The sequence below is a fragment of the Cervus elaphus genome, chromosome 22 (genome assembly GCF_910594005.1).
Source record: "Cervus elaphus chromosome 22, mCerEla1.1, whole genome shotgun sequence".
NCBI lineage: Eukaryota > Metazoa > Chordata > Mammalia > Artiodactyla > Cervidae > Cervus > Cervus elaphus.
This window is the reverse complement of record NC_057836.1, coordinates 75,224,328-75,231,560: the sequence shown is the minus strand read 5'-3', so window position 1 is coordinate 75,231,560 and position 7,233 is coordinate 75,224,328.

The window sequence follows — 7,233 nt, the reverse complement described above, 5'->3', positions numbered from 1 at the left end:
CACCGCGATGCCCTGACTCGAAATAAGGCTGGATATCCCTTCAGTGACTTCAATGCAGGCTCGTCTTGCATCTCCCAGGACGAAAGGATGTCTGAATCCCCTGTGGAAAGCACAGAGAAAGACTTAGTTCCCCACCTCATCGCGACCGATAGCCTCACATCCTTTGAAAACTCCAGAGGTACGCGGAGATCAGTGCCTCCAAAGGAGACGATGCCTGACTCCTCGTGAAACTTGATAGGAGTCCCAGGATTCCTGTGGCACTTGGAAAGGGACACTTGGTCTCCCGCCTCAGCTGGAGAGGCGTCCCAATTGCCCTGCCAAGCCTCGAGGAGAATCCAGAGTTGTCCCTCGCAACTAGGCAGGAGTCCTGACGTCGCTGAAGAAACACGTGGGTGGAAGGGCCATCCCCGTCGTAACTCGAGAATATACCCCAGGTTCCCGCCGCAACTCGAGAAAAACCATGAGACTTCCCCCTCGCCCCGAGATGAGGCCCGATTCCCCTGCACTGCGTGCAGAGCAATTCCGTGTTGCACATCACACATGAAAGGAGCCTTGATTTCCTTGATGGCACTCCAGAGAAACCCCAAGAACACTGTTTCAAGGCTAGAGGGATCCGGAGGTCACTGTAGCAACACGAAAGAGCTCCGTGGACCAAGAATCAACACGAGATGAGAGGTTAGTCCCTGGCTTCGACTCCTGAGGAATACCACCTTACCACAAGCACCTCAAGAGGAGGCTTCTCTCAGCTCTAGGTATGTGAGAGGGACCCTGAGTTTGCGGCCTCAAGTGGAATGGACACCGCGATGCCCTGACTCGAAATAAGGCCGGACATCCCTGCAGTGACTTGAATGCAGGCTCGTCTTGCATCTCCCAAGAAGAAAGGATGTCTGAATCCCCTGTGGAGACCACAGAGAAAGACCTAGTTCCCCACCTCATCGCGACCGGAGGCCTCACATCCTTTGAAAACTCCAGAGGTACGCGGAGATCAGTGCCTCCAAAGGAGACGATGCCTGACTCCTCGTGAAACTTGATAGGAGTCCCAGGATTCTTGTGGCACGTGGAAAGGTACCCTTGGTCTCCCGCCTCAGCTGGAGAGGCGTTCCAATTGCCCTGCCAAGCCTCGAGGAGAATCCCGAGTTGTCCCTCGCAACTAGGCGCGAGTCCTGACGTGGCAGAACAAACACATGGGTGGAAGGGCCATCCCCGTCGTAACTCGAGAATATACCCCAGGTTCCCGCCGCAACTCGAGAAAAACCATGAGACTTCCCCCTCGATGCGAGATGAGGCCCGATTCCCCTGTACTGCGTGCAGAGCAATTCCGTCTTGCACATCACACATGAAAGGAGCCTTGATTTCCTTGATGGCACTCCAGAGAAACCCCAAGAACACTGTTTCAAGGATAGAGGGATCCTGAGGTCACTGTAGCAACACGAAAGAACTCTGTGGACCAAAAATCAACTCGAAAAGAGAGGTTAGTCCCTGGATTCGTCTCCAGAGGAATACCACCTTACCACAAGCACCTCAAGAGGAGGCTTCTCTCAGCTCTAGGTATGTGAGAGGGACCCTGAGTTTGCGGCCTCAAGTGGAATGTACACCGCGATGCCCTGACTCGAAATAAGGCCGGATATCCCTGCAGTGACTTCAATGCAGGCTCGTCTTGCATCTCCCAGGACGAAAGGATGTCTGAATCCCCTGTGGAGACCACAGAGAAAGACCTAGTTCCCCACCTCATCGCGACCGGAGGCCTCACATCCTTTGAAAACTCCAGAGGTACGTGGAGATCAGTGCCTCCAAAGGAGATGATGCCTGACTCCTCGTGAAACTTGATAGGAGTCCCAGGATTCCTGTGGCACTTGGAAAGGGACCCTTGGTCTCCCGCCTCAGCTGGAGAGGCGTCCCAATTGCCCTGCCAATCCTCGAGGAGAATCCAGAGTTGTCCCTCGCAACTAGGCAGGAGTCCTGACGTCGCTGAAGAAACACGTGGGTGGAAGGGCCATCCCCGTCGTAACTCGAGAATATACCCCAGGTTCCCGCCGCCACTCGAGAAAAACCATGAGACTTCCCCCTCGCCGCGAGATGAGGCCCGATTCCCCTGCACTGCGTGCAGAGCAATTCCGTGTTGCACATCACCCATGAAAGGAGCCTTGATTTCCTTGATGGCACTCCAGAGAAACCCCAAGAACACTGTTTCAAGGCTAGAGGGATCCTGAGGTCACTGTAGCAACACGAAAGAGCTCCGTGGGCCAAAAATCAACTCGAAAAGAGAGGTTAGTCCCTGGCTTCGACTCCAGAGGAATACCACCTTACCACAAGCACCTCAAGAGGAGGCTTCTCTCAGCTCTAGGTATGTGAGAGGGACCCTGAGTTTGCGGCCTCAAGTGGAATGGACACCGCGATGCCCTGACGCGAAATAAGGCTGGATATCCCTGCAGTGACTTGAATGCAGGCTCGTCTTGCATCTCCCAAGAAGAAAGGATGTCTGAATCCCCTGTGGAGACCACAGAGAAACACCTAGTTCCCCACCTCATCGCGACCGGAGGCCTCACATCCTTTGAAAACTCCAGAGGTACGCGGAGATCAGTGCCTCCAAAGGAGACGATGCCTGACTCCTCGTGAAACTTGATAGGAGTCCCAGGATTCCTGTGGCACGTGGAAAGGGACCCTTGGTCTCCCGCCTCAGCTGGAGAGGCGTCCCAATTGCCTTGCCAAGCCTCGAGGAGAATCCCGAGTTGAGTCTCGCAACTAGGCAAGAGTCCTGACGTGGTTGAACAAACACGTGTGTGGAAGGGCCATCCCCGTCGTAACTCGAGAATATACCCCAGGTTCCCGCTGCAACTCGAGAAAAACCATGAGACTTCCCCCTCGCCGCGAGATGAGGCCCGATTCCCCTGCACTGCGTGCAGAGCAATTCTGTGTTGCACATCACACATGAAAGGAGCCTTGATTTCCTTCATGGCACTCCAGAGAAACCCCAAGAACACTGTTTCAAGGCTAGAGGGATCCTGAGGTCACTGTAGCAAAACGAAAGAGCTCCGTGGACCAAAAATCAACTCGAGATGAGAGGTTAGTCCCTGGCTTCGAATCCAGAGGAATACCACCTTACCACAAGCACCTCAAGAGGAGGCTTCTCTCAGCTCTAGGTATGTGAGAGGGACCCTGAGTTTGCGGCCTCAAGTGGAATGGACACCGCGATGCCCTGACTCGAAATAAGGCCGGATATCCCTGCAGTGACTGGAATGCAGGCTCGTCTTGCATCTCCCAAGACGAAAGGGTGTCTGAATCCCCTGTGGAGACCACAGAGAAAGACCTAGTTCCCCACCTCATCGCGACAGGAGGCCTCAAATCCTTTGAAAACTCCAGAGGTATGCGGAGATCAGTGCCTCCAAAGGAGACGATGCCTGACTCCTCGTGAAACTTCATAGGAGACCCAGGATTCCTGTGGCACGTGGAAAGGGACCCTTGGTCTCCCGTCTCAGCTGGAGAGGCGTCCCAATTGCCCTGCAAAGCCTCGAGGAGAATCCCGAGTTGTCCCTCGCAACTAGGCAGGAGTCCTGACGTCGCTGAAGAAACACGTGGGTGGAAGGGCCATCCCCGTCGTAACTCGAGAATATACCCCAGGTTCCCGCCGCAACTCGAGAAAAACCATGAGACTTCCCTCTCGCCGCGAGATGAGGCCCGATTCCCCTGCACTGCGTGCAGAGCAGTTCTGTGTTGCACATCACACATGAAAGGAGCCTTGATTTCCTTGATGGCACTCCAGAGAAACCCCAAGAACACTGTTTCAAGGCTAGAGGGATCCTGAGGTCACTGTAGCAACACGAAAGAGCTCCGTGGACCAAGAATCAACACGAGATGAGAGGTTAGTCCCTGGCTTCGACTCCTGAGGAATACCACCTTACCACAAGCACCTCAAGAGGAGGCTTCTCTCAGCTCTAGGTATGTGAGAGGGACCCTGAGTTTGCGGCCTCAAGTGGAATGGACACCGCGATGCCCTGACTCGAAATAAGGACGGATATCCCTGCAGTGACTGGAATGCAGGATCGTCTTGCATCTTCCAAGAAGAAAGGATGTCTGAATCCCCTGTGGAGACCACAGAGAAACACCTAGTTCCCCACCTCATCGCGACCGGAGGCCTCACATCCTTTGAAAACTCCAGAGGTACGCGGAGATCAGTGCCTCCAAAGGAGACGATGCCTGACTCCTCGTGAAACTTGATAGGAGTCCCAGGATTCCTGTGGCACGTGGAAAGGGACCCTTGGTCTCCCGCCTCAGCTGGAGAGGCGTCCCAATTGCCTTGCCAAGCCTCGAGGAGAATCCCGAGTTGAGTCTCGCAACTAGGCAAGAGTCCTGACGTGGCTGAACAAACACGTGTGTGGAAGGGCCATCCCCGTCGTAACTCGAGAATATACCCCAGGTTCCCGCCACAACTCGAGAAAAACCATGAGACTTCCCCCTCGCCGCGAGATGAGGCCCGATTCCCCTGCACTGCGTGCAGAGCAATTCCGTGTTGCACATCACACATGAAAGGAGCCTTGATTTCCTTGATGGCACTCCAGAGAAACCCCAAGAACACTGTTTCAAGGCTAGAGGGATCCTGAGGTCACTGTAGCAACACGAAAGAGCTCCGTGGACCAAGAATCAAAACGAGATGAGAGGTTAGTCCCTGGCTTCGACTCCTGAGGAATACCACCTTACCACAAGCACCTCAAGAGGAGGCTTCTCTCAGCTCTAGGTATGTGAGAGGAATCCTGAGTTTGCGGCCTCAAGTGGAATGGACACAGCGATGCCCTGACTCGAAATAAGGCCGGATATCCCTGCAGTGACTTGAATGCAGGCTCGTCTTGCATCTCCCAAGAAGAAAGGATGTCTGAATCCCCTGTGGAGACCACAGAGAAACACCTAGTTCCCCACATCATCGCGACCGGAGGCCTCACATCCTTTGAAAACTCCAGAGGTACGCGGAGATCAGTGCCTCCAAAGGAGACGATGCCTGACTCCTCGTGAAACTTGATAGGAGTCCCAGGATTCTTGTGGCATGTGGAAAGGGACCCTTGGTCTCCCGCCTCAGCTGGAGAGGCGTTCCAATTGCCCTGCCAAGCCTCGAGGAGAATCCCGAGTTGTCCCTCGCAACTAGGCAGGAGTCCTGACGTGGCTGAACAAACACGTGGGTGGAAGGGCCATCCCCGTCGTAACTCGAGAATATAACCCAGGTTCCCGCCGCAACTCGAGAAAAACCATGAGACTTCCCCCTCGATGCGAGATGAGGCCCGATTCCCCTGTACTGCGTGCAGAGCAATTCCGTCTTGCACATCACACATGAAAGGAGCCTTGATTTCCTTGATGGCACTCCAGAGAAACCCCAAGAACACTGCTTCAAGGATAGAGGGATCCTGAGGTCACTGTAGCAACACGAAAGAACTCTGTGGACCAAAAATCAACTCGAAAAGAGAGGTTAGTCCCTGGATTCGTCTCCAGAGGAATACCACCTTACCACAAGCACCTCAAGAGGAGGCTTCTCTCAGCTCTAGGTATGTGAGAGGGACCCTGAGTTTGCGGCCTCATGTGGAATGGACACCGCGATGCCCTGACTCGAAATAAGGCCGGATATCCCTGCAGTGACTTCAATGCAGGCTCGTCTTGCATCTCCCAGGACGAAAGGATGTCTGAATCCCCTGTGGAAAGCACAGAGAAAGACTTAGTTCCCCACCTCATCGCGACCGATAGCCTCACATCCTTTGAAAACTCCAGAGGTACGCGGAGATCAGTGCCTACAAAGGATACGATGCCTGACTCCTCGTGAAACTTGATAGGAGTCCCAGGATTCCTGTGGCACTTGGAAAGGGACACTTGGTCTCCCGCCTCAGCTGGAGAGGCGTCCCAATTGCCCTGCCAAGCCTCGAGGAGAATCCAGAGTTGTCCCTCGCAACTAGGCAGGAGTCCTGACGTGGCTGAACACACAAGTGGGTGGAAGGGCCATCCCCGTCGTAACTCGAGAATATACCCCAGGTTCCCGCCGCAACTCGAGAAAAACCATGAGACTTCCCCCTCGCCGCGAGATGAGGCCCGATTCCCCTGCACTGTGTGCAGAGCAATTCCGTGTTGCACATCACACATGAAAGGAGCCTTGATGTCCTTGATGGCATTCCAGAGAAACCCCAAGAACACTGTTTCAAGGCTAGAGGGATCCTGAGGTCACTGTAGCAACACGAAAGAGCTCCGTGGACCAAAAATCAACTCGAGATGAGAGGTTAGTCCCTGGCTTCGACTCCAGAGGAATACCACCTTACCACAAGCACCTCAAGAGGAGGCTTCTCTCAGCTCTAGGTATGTGAGAGGGATCCTGATTTTGCGGCCTCAAGTGGAATGGACACCGCGATGCCCTGACGCGAAATAAGGCTGGATATCCCTGCAGTGACTGGAATGCAGGCTCGTCTTGCATCTCCCAAGACGAAAGGGTGTCTGAATCCCCTGTGGAGACCACAGAGAAAGACCTAGTTCCCCACATCATCGCGACTGGAGGCCTCAAATCCTTTGAAAACTCCAGAGGTATGCGGAGATCAGTGCCTCCAAAGGAGACGATGCCTGACTCCTCGTGAAACTTGATAGGAGACCCAGGATTCCTGTGGCACGTGGAAAGGGACCCTTGGTCTCCCGTCTCAGCTGGAGAGGCGCCCCAATTGCCCTGCCAAGCCTCGAGGAGAATCCCGAGTTGTCCCTCGCAACTAGGCAGGAGTCCTGACGTGGCTGAACAAACACGTGGGTGGAAGGGCCATCCCCGTCGTAACTCGAGAATATAACCCAGGTTCCCGCCGCAATTCGAGAAAAACCATGAGACTTCCCCTTCGATGCGAGATGAGGCCCGATTCCCCTGTACTGCGTGCAGAGCAATTCCGTCTTGCACATCACACATGAAAGGAGCCTTGATTTCCTTGATGGCACTCCAGAGAAACCCCAAGAACACTGTTTCAAGGATAGAGGGATCCTGAGGTCACTGTAGCAACACGAAAGAACTCTGTGGACCAAAAATCAACTCGAAAAGAGAGGTTAGTCCCTGGATTCGTCTCCAGAGGAATACCACCTTACCACAAGCACCTCAAGAGGAGGCTTCTCTCAGCTCTAGGTATGTGAGAGGGACCCTGAGTTTGCGGCCTCAAGTGGAATGGACACCGCGATGCCCTGACTCGAAATAAGGCTGGATATCCCTGCAGTGACTTGAATGCAGGCTCGTCTTGC